Genomic DNA, 18066 nt, shown 5'->3' with positions numbered 1-18066 from the left:
GGGTAACTGAAACAATTTTCAGCTTGTACAGAAAGTGAATTTATTACTTATTTCATGCCATCTTCGACATCATTAGCAAAGATTAATATTAGTAATAATAATAATTATTATTATTATTATTATTTTATTTAGAATCAAACTTTCCAGTGGAATAAAATATTTGCCTTTAAACATATTGGCAACATTGTTTTAAGAGTTGTAGTATCTGAACTTTTTTAGCAGCCCTGAACTTATTGTGGCATCATACACGGAGCTGGATTTGAGCCTGTTCCCCAGAAGTTAGAATTCTATCCCACTAGACTAAACTAGTGCACGCCTAGCCTGCGATCTTCTTCAAGAGCTCAAATTTCCCCATAGCAACATTACCTCTAAACATCTTTGTCTGAGAGACATACCTTAGGTCAGAGTTTCTTCACAGATATTAAAAATCAGAATGCCTTCACTCAGAGTCAGAATGGAGTCCATTATCCTCCTCATGTCTGACTGACCAGAAGCCTCAGCCCCATCCTCCATTCACACTCCATTTAGCTGACCTATTTTGAAGTCTTTAAAAAAAAAAAATCTGGATCCCCAATAAGGCTAGATGTTTTTTCCCTAAAAGGACCAGCAATTTCATAACATGTGAAATCACCTTAAACAGCGAAAAGGAAAGAGAAACTTATGATTTCAGACCTGTATTGTATAATTCAACACATCAAATTAATATACGTCAGTTACCTTTAGATAAAATGCAACAAGTTAAAATAAGAAATCACTGCAGCACTCCACAGTAAACCGCAATGCAACAGGCCATGAAGGTGAGAATCCTTTCTTCACAAGAAAAAAGACTTTGAGATATATAAATAGTCTCTTAGCCGCAAAGGCTTCAAGTTTGTTACCTACTGCTATTTCCTGAGCATGATAAATAGCTTGTTGTGCACAGGATTGAGATATAATTCCACTTCCCATGGCAAAACACAGGCATCCTTATCCTTCTAGCATATATCTGGCCTCCGCACATTGCTGTTTTCAATATCCTCTAAATCCTAAGAGGTCTGAGCCTGCAACATGCTAGGTAAACAGATAGGATTCTTTCCCAAAGGGACAATCAAGGAAATGGTTGCAAAGTATCTTCAGTTCCAGTGACTTGCTGTATGCTAATAATCTTTAATTCCCTCTCATACCTGCCTCCTTGCTTTCAATACCATATCACAATCTTTCGTTTGGGTCAGTTAAAGAAATATAGCAGAGGTGATCTACTAAAATGGAACAGAAAAGGAAATCAAGGTAAAGAAAAAGCAAGAATCTGCTTTGCTTTTCTTTCCACAGGAAACGAATGATTCTCAAAACAAGCAAATAATTTTAATAGCTGGGTAGAATAGTGTAATTATTCATTAAGATCATCACCATGTGTTCAAGATCTTAGCTAAATCTTAAGTTCTGTAACTGAAACCAATGCATGAAGTCATCTGTAGTGACGAAATAACTTCAAAGCAAATAGGAGAGAAGCAAATTAGTTCCTTTTAAACATTATCAGAAGCTGCAAAGTTTAATTGATTTAATTAGTCTGATTGCGTATCAGAAGCAAAGTACCAGAAAAACACTGCCTTCTAACAATTTTTCATACTTTCTCATCAGGAACTGATTTCTAGCTACAAATGATAAACTACCATATCAGCACTTAAGAAAAACCACACAAAGTACCTAAAATAAAGCCAAATCAGAGCTTTCCTGTCTGATCTGAGAAAATAATTTTCATCCTATGTGTCTAAGAGATCTTTGGATGCTTCTTCTTTTCCAGGTAAAGCATCAGAGCCACTACTGTCTCTTCCTGGAAGTGCTGCCGCCTTGCCAGAGGGACACACATCTCTGTGTCTGCTTCCCAGCCACTGCCATGAGGAATTAATAATTGCATGAAAAAACTGCAAAATTCGCTATCTGCACATGCATTTTAAAAAAATCCCTCCCTTCCAACACAAAGCTATTCTAGAATTCTGTGATTATAAGAGTGGGCTCAACAGCTCTGTTTTAAAACTGGCATCAGTTAGTTTATCCATAAAACCAAAAGGAAGGGGAGCCTTCTTCCCCAAAAGTCCAGAAATCTAAGTATTTGCTCAGAGTGCAGCTTCTGTGCCATCACTGAAAGAAGAGTTTAAGTCACATCTTTTATTTGCAAGATGAAGCCATAATAATTAGCTTTATTCCAAAGTATTTGCTTTCTCCCAGATTTGTTTGCATCTATAATGAAAATCCAACATTTTGCTTTCATACTCAAAGGAACTGGAAAGATGATTCATTTGGATAAAAACTAATGAAATTACTGTCCTTTAAAACAAAACAAAACAAAAAAACAACAATAACAAGGTATGTCAAAGGAAAGCAGGAAAACTCATAACTAAAAGAGCCTGATCATTGAAATTATTTCCTTCTAGTCCACTGAGCCCCAACTACACACATAATAAAACCCAGCCCTGTTATGAAATTCACTAGCACAACGTAGGTGACAGCACTGCTAGCTGCAAAGGCCAGTGCAGACTATGCTTAAGGTCTTTTTGGTGTCTTCTTAAACCCCATCTTATAAATACACTACTTTTTTTCTTCCATGAGCTGGTCTCACAGTATTAATTCAGACATTGTGGAATTTTAAATCATGGAAGTAAAAAGCAATAGTATAAAAGCATACTACTCATTTCTGGCTTCAGTTTGGTTTTCTTCCTCTTTCTAAAAAGAGAACCCATTTCCAGTACACATGTATGAGAGCATTTACGAGAGAGCACGGAGAGAAAAAAGCAGAGAGAGAAGGCACATATAAGGGCTACCCTAAAGCAGGATTTTCCTTCTACACATTTGCTGCATCGGCCTTGCTGAGTTCATGCAAGTGAAGGCTGACCATTTCATAACTTGTAAAAAAAAAAAAGAAAATTTCTTAAATCACAAAAATATCCAAAATGTTAAATTGAATCCTGTCAATTTATAAATAAGAGTGTCATAAAGATGCATAAAATGGACTTTTAACCAACAGTGAAATTCATTATTACTGCACTCAACAAAACAGAAAATAAATTATACCCATTGGCAAACATTTACACATCCCCCATAAATCAAAATATTTTAAATATTTTTTCTAAAGTTAATCCTGTTATCAAGTAACATCTTATATTTGGTTAGCTCATGAGGGCAAAAAATGGCAAGAAAATTCTGGGAATTATTTTTAAGGTAAGCACAAATTAAAGCTGGGGTAAAGGAGAAGATGCAGTTCATTAAACTGTGAAAATAAGTAGGGATCAAGGATTTTATATTTTTTCCAAAAAATATACTTCTGTGGATCCTCTCAGGATGTATAGTGTTACTGGGCTCGGGGAAAGCTGTTTCTGATTATTTGGAAAAAAGTGCTAGGCCACAGTTTGAGTTTACCTGGCATACAGTATGGGAGAAGGATCCTTCACATTAGCACTCATCCTGTTTTTAGAGTGTTACTAAATTTTGCTTCTGCATGATCCCTGCATCTTAACAGGGCCCTCTAAGGAAATAGACAGATACTGGAAATGAGCAGACAGCTCCTAATAAGAGCACACCAGGCGGTGTGGGAGTCGGCACCGTGAGAAAACGCATGAGGCTGTGTAGGAAGCCCTAACACTTTTCCTCAGTCTCTTCTTCTGCAGAAACCCGCCTGTGACAGACTGTCTTCTCCTCCTCCTCCTCCACAGCTGGCAGAAGGGAACAATGCAAAGAACACAGTGCTGCTGTTGATATCATTAGTGCCAGTGCTCCATCAGAAGCAGATACACGTGTTTGTATTATGCACTTCGCCTACAGCAACGCAGCATCAGAAAGAACCAATAACTGCACCCTTACAAACCCTTTCCAGACATTCAAATGAGAAGACTGAATTAAGGCAGGTCAAAGGAAAAAGTGCCTTAGCAAAGCTTGTTGAAAAAAATTTCTTCTAAACTTGTACATAGTCTATTATACTCTCAAGGACAAATTCTCTGATCTCTAGTTTCCTTCTAGGTTATTTAAAAAGATATTCTAAAATAGGTTTCATTTCAAAGAGCAAGCACAAACACACACAAAAATACAAAATTCTACAAATTTTCCTTTTTTTTTTTTAAATATGAAACAGTACCCAATAAGTTCATCATCATTATTATTATTATTATCATTATTACTATATTTTCCTTCACATATCTTGTCACAAAATGAATGTAGAAATGGAGCCCACCGCCTTTCCCTGCATTTTTTTTTTCTCAGTGGGCTACAGTTTCAAATGGATTCCAAGGATAAGCCGATTCACACGATGAACCAGAAGAAAGAATAACTGCAAGAGAACTTGAAAAGTTTTGTGCTGATGTTAACTTCCTGTAGTTGACTTCATATGGGATCAGACAAGAATCTTTGCAGAATATTTGCAGAGTGGCTGGTAGTAGGAGGGCAGTATGGTAAGACCACCACCTTCAGGAGTCACAAAGAGTCTCATTGGCTTGACTGTGTCACAAAACCACAGAGTCCAGCTAGGTATGTGTTCTGGCTTGGGACAGATTTGGGAGGGAACTTCCTGAAGGGGTGTCCTCTAGAAAGCAAATTTCAGCAGCCCCTTTCCCAATCAGTTTAGGAGAAAAAGCTGGGAAGGAAGCACATAAGCCGTTTCCCCACAAAAAAATAAAAGCACAGAGAAAATGAGGACTGGCATCCAGTAAAAATTGCCCTGATCCAGCAGGGAACTTAGAAGATCTTCCAGGTTCACCAGTCTAGAAGTAAAAATAGCAAAATATGTATTTATCCTCTTTGTGTCTCTCAACAAATCCCAGCTTTACAGCAGGAATATAACTGTATAATTAGCTTTTTTTTTAAGGTATTTCTTTAAATGTAATAAATTGTAGAAATAGCAGTATCTACATCTCAATATAGACTTTTCATATGTAAATACTATCTTTAGAAGGTAATTCATATATCAACACATAAAGCCTTAATAACTCACAAAAAAATGTGGCATAGACTGGTGATAAGTGGCTTTCAGCAAATCTCCCAATGCCTTTGATAAGCTTCAGGTGCACATTTGCCAATCCCAACTCAAAGCTTTATCAAGAAAGCACACTTGCTCAGTGAGACTGAAAATTATACTGACATCAAAAAACATGTTCCTTTGGCCTAAATCACAACAATATTGATGAAGGCTGATAGATATAATGTTTTCCAGCTTCTTCTCTGGCATTACCTATTCTCCTGATATTTGAATTCTCTTGTCCAAACAATCAGCAGACCTTCTAAGACTAAGCCCTCACAATAAGCAGCTTTGTTCCTGTGATCATCAATAGAAGAATGACTTTTCTCTGAATGACACAGGGTACTAACATGAGGCAAAAGTGTGTGATTATTTTTACAATGGGCATGCTGCCTCTTTACGTCTGGAGGTAAAGAGGGGAGGAAGGAGAGAGAGACATTGATCTTCAGGTGTTTATTGACTTGCTTCCATGAATCCTGGTAGTTACACCTGTTGAAATTCTCCAAGGAGCTGAACAGAGCTTGTACATGATCCTTCTTCTCAAAAAGCAGTGATTTTTGCACTCCATTCCCTTCATGCATTCATCCAAATAAATCCACCTGATTAAATAAAATTATCCTCTTTCTTTTCACCCAGTGGAAGAAAACAGAAAATTGGCAGTACTTGTCCCATTACACTAAGAGCACAGGCATTATTTAACTGCTGTTAGTAGAACTGTACTAGCTGTCTTTTCATTTCTACAGTCAAAGCTATCACAAAGCCTTCTCTAGCCTTCCAGGAGTAATTTTATTTCAAAAACTGAAGGAATAACTACCTCATAAAGCATTTTTCTTTAGTACCTTCCATTTATCAACCAGCATCACCCAGCTATGAAAAAACATTTACGCAAACATTGAACATTTTCTTTCCCATTCTCAGAGAAGTTAAAAAAAAACAAAAGATACATTAAAGAAATAACTCTTAACAGTAAATGGCATTCAGGATTCTCAACTCTTCCATTTTTCTTTATTACAGAAACATTTACTGCACAAAAGTTTAACTTAACTGAAGCTTCTTCTTCTGCAAGGAAAATCCACAACATAGAAACAAAAGCTTACTTATTGCAGAAAAATGCTTTTTGTCTTTTTTTTTTTCTAATGTCAAAGTTGTAATCAGATAATCTATTACAGTTCTTCATGAAGTGTCACTCAGCAGTTGCCACTACGATCTCTGAACATCAGTATCAGTAAACAAGATAACTTTCTTGCTTGATGAGGCCATGCTTCTCCCTTGCCATTCACAGGAAACCAGGGTAAAGTAACTTCCAATTTAATTGGATTAGCCTGCAAAAATATCACTTGACATATCCTTTTTAGCCTTCCTATCTCACCAGACAATTCATAACTAAGTAGATTAATTTTAAAGAGGAAACCTCTCACAAAGATTTACAGGCTGAGAAAACAAGGAGCTCAGTAGCCCAGCATAAGTAGTCAATAACAGTGTAGACTTTGCAACTGAAAAACTGGATTAACTGAGTTATTTTTCCCTGTATTTACCAAATGCAGAGACTGATATATCCCACAGATGCATATTCCTAGGGAAAATGTGAAATGTCAAGGCTTTACCACTTCACCAGAGCAGATAATTAAGTAATTAGAACAATTAAACGTTGACAGAGCACCAGCAACCCCCAGGTGAATTACAGCCATGAATTATGAAAGCATGAGCAAGGGAAGAGGGAGGACTTCGGCACATATGTAGGATAGACTGAATGCAGTTATAGCACCAGGCTTATAATTCCTGCACTTATCTTCCAGATGCGCTTAGTTGTGTGTCCACATCTTTTGTTGTCAAACTGCTTATTTAGATGTCAGGGGCAAACTCGTCTAGGTACAATTTCTCTCTGAAAAAAAACAGAGAATTAGAAAGCAGAGTATATATTAATCGACTCTCTCAACATTTTACACCACATGAAAGGGCTGAAAAAGTAAAAGAGTGCTTTAACAAATCTGCATCCATCTCAGTAAAATATATCCACGAGTCAAGGCATCTGGGAAAGGGAATGTCAAAGGGGCCCTTTGCATGAAACATACACAAGTTATCAATCACTGAATTATGCCAGAGGCTTATAACCTCCATCACACCTTTTGTTGGGGACTGTCTCCTCATCAGTAACTGCTCATGTGTGACACGCAGAAACACCTTATTTGCTAAATAAGGAATATAAGCAACACAACCATCATAGCATGAAATCCAGGAATAATTTGCTTCTCTTACTATTAGGGCAGGTTTGCTTTACTAGGTTTTTTTGGGATAAGGCATTTGGTTTAAAATACACTGGACTGCCTGCTGTGATGAACCAACTCCAGGTAGAATGAGCTGGCCCTGGGGACTGGAAACATTATGTAGATGGAAAGCAAGGACAGAAGCACAATTGGTGAGCAGGCACAGCTGCAGAGTGCAGGGGAGATGTGCAACACATGTAATTCCCAGCAGCTTTGAAAACTTCCACTAGCAGACTTGTTGCAAGTAAGAGTATGTGAACATCTTATATACTGTAATTCTTTTTAGGTGGAAAGTTGCTTTAAAAATGAAGTGAGAACAGCGCAAAGAAGTAGAGAAAAAGCCAATACAAAACATGTCCCATACACACGTCTTCATGTCACATTTCAAGCTTTTGTTTCTCAGAAGCACATCTAATATGCTTCTGCTCTGAAATTGTTACTACTTCATTTCATTGCCTTTACCAAATGGAAAGAAATATTCTAGAGAAAATAATATTAAAGACTATTAACTATTTTTTTCCAAAATTAATTAAAGCATTTTATTATAAAAATATAGTAAGAAAACAATTTTTCAGGAACTGAAATATTAAATGTGAAATTAAAAACCTAATTATTATCTCTCACACCAAACTATATACAATCCATATTTTATTTATATAATGCCTGTTGCAATATCTATATTTATTTACTTAAATGTGAATTTTTTTAATTTTACGGCTTCAAGTCAAACCCTATATTGATATATTTTAACATCTATTACTTAATTTAAAAAATAGTCTAAATTAGCTGATGACACAAAAAGGGTAGAAAGTATAAAAGATTATAGGGTAAGGAACAAACCTTTCAGAATGGTTTGTGTAGATTAACCATGTGGGTGGATAAGTAACTCAGAGTTCAGAGAAGAGAACAGAGCAGTGTCAATGTAATGAACAGAAGTAGGTGGATGGTTCCAGTTCCAATCAGAACATCTCCCACTTCATCAAGGCTGCTGAAAATGATTCATTCTATGGTACATTTTACATGCCGTGGACATTCTGTAGGTTTTTCTTCCTACTTGTCACAGCCATGTACATAGTCAGATGAGGTGGCAAAGAAAATGCTCTTTTGATTACTTTCCAGCATTCTTTTCTTTCAAAAATGAACAAACAAATAAAAACCATACATTTGGAAACAAGGAAGAATAGAGAAACTCAAGCCTTAACCGAATTCAAGCAAAAAGAGAAGGAAATACCAATCTAAAATATGAAATTGGGAAAATCAGATTTAGAGGGAATGTGGGGAGAAAATAAAAACAAAAAGAAAAACAAACAGAAAAGGAAATTCAAAAAAAAAAAAGTATTACTGAGAACACTTACCTTGTGTTTATATATCAATCCTTAATTAATATTCTGGTACTAGCTGCATTATACCTTAGTGAACATTCTTCTACAGGTTTCCACGGGAGAACAGACCAGCATCCATTCCTCAGAAATACCTAGAAGAAAAAAAAAATCAGCCCTCCACTATTGGCCCCCAGAATCTATGCAGCTCCCAAAAAGACAAGAGTTCTGTATTATACTTTACTAACAATACCATTAATGCTCCAACACAGATCAATAGTTCAAAAGAAAGTAGAAAAGAGATGGAAAGCACAAGTTGGTAATTCATAGCTCTGTGAAAGAGATCTCTCTGAACTTGCAATGACAGCGCTGAGCTATAACCCAATTATATGACTGAACTGACCATATCCTGCCTCTTATTAAAACTCCCATTATACTTAAAAACATACTGAAACCAAATTTCACTGAACTAGGAACCTAAACATAAGTTTAATTCTGAGCACATCCTCTGCTAAACGCCGCAGAACAAAAACCCACATCCTGTGTAGTAAAGGAGGTTAAACAGAGTTAAGAGCTTTTTCAGATTGTTATCTTTCACCATCCACATCTGTTGAATGAATTATGAATAGGAAAGTTTGATTAGTACCTTCCAGATACCTTTGTATTGCTAACAAAGTTATCCTAGGTTTGATGTAGAAGGCTAGTGGTGTTCTTTTGGAATAATTGCAAAAATTAATTTTCAGGAAAAATTTCTCCATTAGCTTTTAGTTGTCTTACAAACTAATAAGAAAGAAAAGAAGCCACGTCCTTGTCAACTGGAACTGAAAGCCAGAAGTATGCTAATGGCTATGGAGAATGCCCACTGACACTCCAGTTTTCTCAGAGCTGCAAATACAGGGAGTGGGTAAATATTAGCAGCAGTCACTACAGTCTTCTAACAGAGAGCAAGTCTAGTCATCAGAGCAACACAGCCACGTCATTGCTTATTAGAATAAAACACATAGGTAGCACAAGAAGTCACCTGCAATTAAAAAAACCCACTAACAACACAATAACATGCAGGAATATACATTTCCTTTTTGTAACAATACCACTAAACTACTGGTTTCAGCAAACAACAGATGCATAATTTTAATGGCCAGGTTAACTAAAAGACAATTTTCAGTTTTACTTTCTTCTTCTTTACCCAATACTGATAATGTGCATAAGCTACTCCTTTGTGTTTTATAAATTAAAATGTAGCCTCTCTTTCTGTGCATGCATGTGACTTCAGTATATGCTTAATTTTGTCTTTTGTGGACTCCCCACACGTATTGTAGCAAAAAAAAATTCAGTCCTCAGGCCAATTTTACAGTTGGATCTAAATTTATTTACAAGATTAAAAACTCCATATTCCTAAACTAAAACATATGGTTTCTGCTTGTCAGTTCTCTAGTCTCCTTTTTTTTTTCCTCAACTCTGTCAATTTACAGGCCTCAAACTCCACATATGTTCTGCATAAATCAAATTAACTGATTTGATTTAGCTATCTATGTAACATGAATCTTTACAGAAATCACTCTTTTAAGGCGTGTACTTGTAAAGCTTCCCTTGTAATTTTTCAGTTTTTTCAGACCACTATTTACATCTTCTCAACTTTCTGAAAAGTCTACTCTTTAGGGTACTAAGTGATAGCTAGATAGAAATATGGAACACTATAAATAGCCAGAAAGAAAAGCTGGTATTTTAAAGTGTATATATATATATATTTATACTAGCCAGGTGAAAAGTATATTCTACCACAAAATTAAACAATTTTTGCTTTTTTGAGCTTTCTCCAGGGCAGGTTTAAATCTCTGGCATTAAATCTGAAAAGAACTAAGAACTTTTGCAAACTTTACTGTCTTTTAAATGCAAAGTATCCTCTTTGATGTAACCTACCTGAAAGACACAGCAGGATATTTGTTTTCTAAAGGACTTGTGTCAAAATGAAACCTACTGCAAAAAAAAAAAAACAAACCTCTCCTTACATGAAGAAGATAAGAAAAGAGTAAACATATGAAAGATAGGAGTTGCATTAGTAATATACTTCTGGAAGACTTTGGCATATTCCAGAGAAAAGTATAAGTATATATCTTGTATCAAAACAGGACGACCTCTGTGGCAGGAAGAAATGATGAGGAGAACTCCATCTTAATAGAAGGCTAATTAGTTACTTTATTATACAATATTATTCTATATTATATTACATCTAAACTGAATCTGCCAAGCACTCATCCCTGCACACATCTGCACTGAATCCTGTGACCGTCAGCCGACAGTCCCGACACACACACACACACACACACCTGGCCCTGATAGGCCAAGGAAACAAAACACCATCACTCTGGGTAAACAATCTCCATATTGCATCCTGCTTTTGCACAAACACAGGTGCAGCAAATTATAAGAATTATTATGATCATTCTCTGAGGTTCAGAGAATGTGAATCCCAGAAATATTCTTGGGAAGACTGCCTTGCTTTTCTCTGTGAGAAGAAATCTGGTTACAATCTTGGGGGGGGGGGGGGGGGGGGGGGGGGGAGGAGGAGGTAATAACTCAGCAGGGTAGGGGGCATACATTTGGTGTATACAAAGATACACACAATATGTAAATAAACAAAACCCAAATATCCTCTCCAGCCAACCTGTATCCTTTTAGTCAGTGTCAGCTCTGATGACCTTTAGCTGGTGATAATCTCAACAGAAAGTTTTCCAGTAGCTAATGCAGCTAAGGCTCTAACTGTAAAATCAGTGGCAGCTCTTCCCTTGGGAAGATCCTACCCTACCAAAAGTCAATAACCCTTGGTAAAATGTTTGAGGCTTTTTTTCCTCCTTGCATTAGGGAAGGATCCCAATGTGCTGCCAAGACTGGCAGTCCAAGGCACAAGCACAAGAAGCAATCTGTGCCTGCACAATGGCCCTCAGTAGGGAGTTCCCTGACTGCCCACATGGCCACAGAGTGTGACAAGTGATAACTCAGGATAAGCACAAGCAGGGGGACTTAAGAGAAAATGAAATGATTATTCACAAGCTAACAAGCAACTCTTCTGCTTCCAATGGGTACCAAATAAGTATTTCCAGCTGATTCTTATTATTTTTACAATAGCTTATATTGATCTTATGCAATGAATGTTGTACTCTTAAAATTCTGTTTTACAAGACTACTACAAAATTTTCTCTTGAGATAACCACCAGCAAAAAGCATTACAGACAACACTGGTTAAAAGGAGCTTCCATGATAAGGGAGGATGTAGGGCTGTAGGGACTTAAAATCTCTGCTTCATTTCCCTTCATTAGTTAGTCAAATTTCACTTAGAGGATAGGTAATTTCTCAGTCATGTCTACTGTGTTGAGCACAGTAGAGGGAACTTGGTATTCCCAAACACTGCTGGAAAACTCACTCTAAAAAGAAAGTATACAGCAGGAAAAGGAAGTATTTGTCAGAGCAGCCATGTTTATGCAATTTCTTTCTGTGGATTAAGCACATTTTCCTGCTACATGTTTTGAAAACTTTGTATTTTGTGCTTGAACACTAAAGAAAAAGAAGCTGCCAAAATTATACATAACATTTGCACAAAGCTAAAAACTTGCCCTTTCCCATCTGAGAAGAGCTATCATCATCTTTTTTGAAGCAGTGCAAGCATATTTTATATAAGGCAGACCTTACAACCATTTAAAAATGTAGATATTATCTAAAACATTTTCACTTTCATCAAGTTTTATTCACGTAGGAAATAAATAACCAGACTTTCAGTGTATAGAAATCCATTGGTTTGTCCAGGATCTTTTATAAAGAGATTTTTCTGGTTGGCTGGCAACTCCCTTAGAAACTGTACTTTTACACTGTGCAAAATGAGATGCAATAAACCAAGCACTCAAGATAACATCTACCTACTTCAGCAGGATAGGGACAATAACAAATGCAGCTTTTGTTATGATTGCAGGCTATTTTTCTTTGAAGGGCCCTCTCTCAGAGCATAAGATAAGTACATTGTAAGAATAAGTAAAGGCCACTAAAAAAAGCTCCCACTTTTAGAGCTCCTGTTTCTTTGTAAGAATTAGAAAGCAAAAGTGAATAAAGAGAAACTGGAAGAATTCACATTCAGTTGCTGTAACTTTGTGCCCTCTGGAAAAGCAGATCCTACTCTAGCACCTTCCAAAAAGATCCTGGGTGGTGCTAAGCAAATCACTTAAGCTGATTTCACTTTTCACCACGGGTAATTAACAGTGCAGCCTTCACAGCTGACCAGTCTCTAGAAAGTCATCCACAGCTACAGCATACTGTCATTGATTTTGTGAACTCACTGTGAGAAGAGTTCCTGTGATTTGTAAGAGACATCAGACTGTTCTAGCTGGTGACTTTCAACAGCACAGCAGGGCTCCTTAGAGAGCTTTGGCAATGTTATTAGCCATGTTACTGTGCTCAGTCTCGTGCAAGAGACACCTGAACTAACTCTCCCACCTGATGGGAACAGAAGTAAACTGTTGTCTTCAAAGCAATCTGTCACAGGAGATTCAGCTTCACCCCTTCATCGTCAATATCGGCCAGCTGAAAAAAAATTTATGATTAATTGTATAGTCTAGATATACTGCAAACTCTTCTGTGTTTGTCACAGGGGTTCACAGAATATCCTGAGTTGGAAGGGACCCACAATGGTCATTACCTGGCCTGTGTTAGAAACTTCTGTGCTTGGAACTTCTGGATGAGGCAGCTGAAAACAGATCTCTTATCTGGTAGCCAGGCAAGATTAAAAATGCTGATAATTAGTCTTTCTTAACTGTAATGTGTGTTCTGCTAGATAATGAAGAGTCAATTTGCTCCTTAGAACATGTACTGCTGCCTGTACATCTCACTTCCCTCAGCTGCAGCAGAAACTTATGAAGAAAAACAGCATCAATTCAAAAGCACCATTCAAAAGTTTGAAATGTGACAGTTCAAAAAATTAATTCAAAACACAACAATGCAGACAGATTAGTACAGCACTCCGACTACATGACGAGATACCAAGATGTTTAAACAGCACCGTACACCTGTATGAACTAATTACTGTTGGAATAAGCAACAGCTTATGGAAACAACAGGCCTTTAAGCTCAGTGATGGCTATAAATCCAGCTCCTTCTAAGCTGTATATAAACTTGGGATGAGATTAGAAGAGATCCAGGTAGACAAATCCAACTACCCACCTTTCCTGACAGGTAGAGAAGTCCAAACCCATCAATCACTTCTCCTCCTGAAACCACTCCACAAGCCTGTGCAACACTCCAACATAGTAGGAAGTTTACCCAGGGAGAAAGAAATAAAAATAGTTTTCTACATCACAAACTGAAATGACTCACAAAAGGGTTTAACAAGTTGAGGAAAAAAAAAAAGAGCATCAGCTCAGCTTCTTGTGAAAATGCAGTCTAAGCTTCCATGTATCTCAGTTTCTTCTCAGTACAACAGGAATATTCATAACATTGTACCTCAGAGGAGTTTGTTGGAAATGTATTCAAATACATGCCTCAGAAGCACTGAGAAAAGTATCATGCACTGTACTGAGTACTGAAGCAAAGTCCATGAGGAAATTAATAATTCCACCTTCAGTGCATGTTCTTCTAATTTGGAATAAATAAAATATAAGGCCAAATACTGAATGAAGAAGATAAAAGTGAAAAATTAAATAGATGGTCATGAATGGTGAGAACCATTCATCCTGTATGCTAAACAATTCACTGGTCCTATTAAGCTAACAAACCAAAAAACAAAACCCAGATAAGACTATTTAATTAAAACTTATATTAAACCCCAATTGCACTCACTGTTTTTCTAAAGAAAATATGAAAAGACAATGGCAGATAAATTCTGCAAGTGGTGCCAAAGCTCACTCTAAAGCTAATAATGCTGAGAACACTAGCTGGTAATGCTCAAACTGGCCAGCCTAGAAACTCTGTAGGGTGGGGCTTAGCTGAAAAACAAGCACTTGGGGACTCCCAAAATACAAAGCCAGGCAGTGTGAAATGAACAATATATTGCAGATATAGAGTCCAGTTGTAGAGACCTACAGTACAGATGTCATACAAAGGAGTGGTAGACAATGAAACCAGATTGAGAATAATGCAACTTAACCCACAGAAAGCTAGTCCCCACTGGGGGCTAAAGCTGTAGCTAAGAGGCTAAACGCGAGGTTTTGGTGTACAAACAAGGCAAATACAGCAAGGAGATGACACTGCAGAGGATGGCACAGAGCAGGGAGATGACACTGCATAAGAACAATGTATTTATGACCTGGTGCTTTTCAGCAACGAGTAAATTTCTTGGGTACTCCATGACAGCAAAAGACTCGTATAAGCTTTTGAAGCTGAGCCCTCCCACCTCTGCCAAAGAAACTGGTGGTCCCAGGTATAAGGTTCCTGTTTATCAGCTGTGAGGGCCATCAGAAGAGAAGACTGACTCAGACTGATTAGTTACTGTTGGTGTTTTGCTTCCTGCATCAGCAAGGTTGAGTCTGGGTAGCTGGCTGGCAAACCCAAAATTTAAACAAAGAGAAAGGCAGTTGTTAAATTCAAAAATATTCAGCAAGTGGTGGGTAAAATAGTTTGATGTGTGATCCCACTGCAACAGGAATGTTAGAATCTGACAGGCTCTACAGAAAGCAAATCTGCAATGACAGATAATACCAGTCCAGTCCAGGCAAGAAGGTGGCTGAAGAACCTCTTCTCAATCCTCTCAGGTTTTTCATCTGCAGGGTCTGGAAATATCTTTGTTTCTGGATGTATATTTGTGATAATACACTGTTTGAACTTTCTTTTTTGTGAGCAACCTCAACAATATATTCTTATTTTTCCTGTTTACCAATAACTAGAAGTCATGTGTTTCTGCAAGTTTATGCTGACTTGCACAGGACTAAGAAACTCCTACAGGAGTAAGAAATTACATTTTGTTTATAAAAGGATAAAAAATACTTCCTCGATTATAGAAATTATACTAGGTGCATTAAAAACAGATTATGTATTTTGGTTCCAAATGTATCAACAAAGACAAATCAAGGACAATTTTCACCCCAGAGGGACGTATAACAGATAAATTATTAATTGAAAAAGAATGTTGAACTGGAGAAAAAGTGGTTAAACTAATTACCAAAAAAATAACCCTATATCAAATGCTATTTTGTATTGCCCTAGCGAAGGAAATGTTGGCAAGATATAAAAACTCCTTAAGGAACCAAGCTAGCTTAGCTGACCAAGAGAGAAAAAAAAGAAAAAAAAATTAAATCCATTACACCCTATGTCAATACCATGCCTGAAATCATTTTGCAGGCAGGCAATATTTTTTTTTTTTTTTTTTACAGAAAACAAGCAGGTGGCATGTAAGAATGTTGACTTGGACTGAAATTCTCACTCAGAAACACTGCTGCTATGGAGAAATTATCTGTCAGAATAAAAAAAAAAAAAAACGTATTTTGCCATTTAGAATCTGTGTGTTTCAAAAGCAAAAGAGGCATTCAAGCTAGAAAATTTCACTCTTTGCATTAATCTGAGCTTCATTGAGCAGACAAAATCTTGTTTTAGGATATGTGTTTGCTGTTTGCATATTGACCTACATGTTATTTTTCATTTTTTACATTCAGAAGCTTTTATTTGAAGTATTAAGCCCAGAGAAAAGATCTTACAGTTATTGTATCAGCTTAAAACTTCTTGCTCACCCTTAGTTTTTCTTTTCATGGGTAAAAGCACAAGGTTTTAAAAAGAAACCAAATTAACAGCTTTTTGAACTCTTGAGGAACTCTGACAATCAGAGTGTAGATCTTTCCAGTAGTATTATTATGCAAAAAGACTAAGAGATAGTAAATCCAATGTACATCATGTACATCCTAGTTAAAGGGTCAGGCTCTAGACTGAGTAAAGTGCTTAAATGTCCTTAAGTGTCATCCTATCAGCAAAAACTCTTTAGGAGCTTTAGGGAAATCAGACTGATTGAATGGTGCAGGTATAGCAAGTGACTGGACAAATTGAAGAAAAAAAGACACCATGTCTGACAAGGTGACCATATACAGAAAAACATCTTGCACACAGAAGAGCACATGTCCCAGCAAGCCAGATGTGCATTTTCAAATAAACACACTGGTGTCTTTCTGGAAACAGAGTGAGCAGAAGAACATCAGCTCATTCATGTTTTCATGGTCTGACATGGAAACTCTGCTGTCATCACTATATAACTGCATGTGTCAAACATAACACAAATAAATGCCTATATTGCAAACAATCTGTTGTCAATTTAAAAAATTAAATAACATATTGTACATTTCACAGAGGCCTTTTTGCCTCCAAGCCTGATCTGTATTCAGGACCCTCCTGAAGCAAGTGAAATAACTTGATGATACAAACAGGATTTTACCAAAAACATCTTATTTTCAAAGAAAGAAGAGGAAGCCTTGTTTCCTTAAGCAACGAAAAGACTTAGGAAATAACCCTACTTCAAAGTTTCAGTTTCAAAGATGCCTTTCAGCCAACACAACTCTCTGTATAACTCACAGCTGGTCCTTTCTGGCCTGAAACCTTGCAGGTGAGGTTTCTGCTCAGATATCCACCAGTTGCTTCAGAAGTTGAACCCCTGTGGTGACGTATTTGGAGGGCCTGACTGGGGAGCTGTGGGAGTGGGCTGCCAGAGGATCAGGGCAATGGTGGCCCTGGGTCAGGAAATGGCCAGCAATGAGAATCAGGCAGAGTGGAATGTGGTGACTGATCTTACATGGCCCTCATAGAGGTCAAAAAAAACCAGGCCACTCAGAAAATGCCTGTTTTTTATGTTTATTTTAAATTCTTTTAGATAATAGATAATACTTGGCTTATTCAAATATTTACCCAGAATCGTGATGATGGGTTTCATGTCTTGCTCATCCTCCATCTCTCAGAAAAAAAGTCACCACCCACCAGGCCATCAGTTTAAGTTTGGTGAATTCACTTTTCATTTTCAACTGGGTCTCTAACAAAGAGGGGAAAAAAAGAAAAAAAAAAGAAAAACAGATGAAAAAAGGAAGAGAAATAGGCCCAGCAGAAAAAAAAAAAAGTAGAATGAGTAAGCTGAGTCCAAATTCTCATAGCTGGGACACCAACTGGGATATCAACATAGGATGAGGAAACTCAGATACTGATTCATGCTTACAGAACAATCTCCATAAATGATTGTGAAAGCAGAACTGATAGACAAGATTCCCCACCCTCATTCCCCACAAAGTAAGGGTCCTACCTGCTGGACTACACAGCCTGTCCCACTCTCCTCCCTTCTGCACTTCCTACAGATCATTAGATAAAACATGCCACTTGGCAGAAAGGTTGTATTGCCTAAGTCTTTCTTGATGGATAGAAGGAGGATCTGCTTCATTATTTCAAAACTAATGCCAGTGTCTGTCTTAGGATGGCTTGGAGTCTCCATACCTCAAAGCAGATAAGTTTGTGACATCTGGAGAGAAAGGAGCTTTGAGACACACTCTTGCACTTGGCA

General features: G+C 37.2%; 1 long non-coding RNA gene across 50 annotated transcripts in view; it reads right to left on the bottom strand.

Annotated features, from left to right (window-relative positions):
* The window catches only part of LOC119697101, a 105924-nt gene that overhangs the window by 2081 nt on the left and 85777 nt on the right, over nucleotides 1-18066 (bottom strand). For 34 of the 50 annotated variants that reach the window (XR_005255773.1, XR_005255769.1, XR_005255768.1 and 31 more), the window contains 8 exons: nucleotides 17427-17547; nucleotides 14851-15082; nucleotides 13770-13835; nucleotides 13249-13315; nucleotides 13047-13133; nucleotides 10485-10541; nucleotides 8601-8719; nucleotides 4114-6863 (listed from right to left, as the gene is read on the bottom strand). This is a non-coding gene — a long non-coding RNA (uncharacterized LOC119697101). Of the gene's footprint in view, nucleotides 1-395; nucleotides 6864-8600; nucleotides 8720-9322; nucleotides 9450-10484; nucleotides 10542-13046; nucleotides 13316-13769; nucleotides 13846-14850; nucleotides 15083-17426; nucleotides 17548-18066 lie in introns of those variants that run through there. The other 16 variants (XR_005255729.1, XR_005255730.1, XR_005255767.1 and 13 more) reach the window with 16 other exon arrangements.

Source organism: Motacilla alba, chromosome 2 (assembly GCF_015832195.1).
Source record: "Motacilla alba alba isolate MOTALB_02 chromosome 2, Motacilla_alba_V1.0_pri, whole genome shotgun sequence".
NCBI classification, from domain to species: Eukaryota; Metazoa; Chordata; class Aves; order Passeriformes; family Motacillidae; genus Motacilla; species Motacilla alba.
The sequence above is the reverse complement of the archived record's forward strand: the minus strand, read 5'-3'. Positions and strand labels throughout refer to the sequence as shown.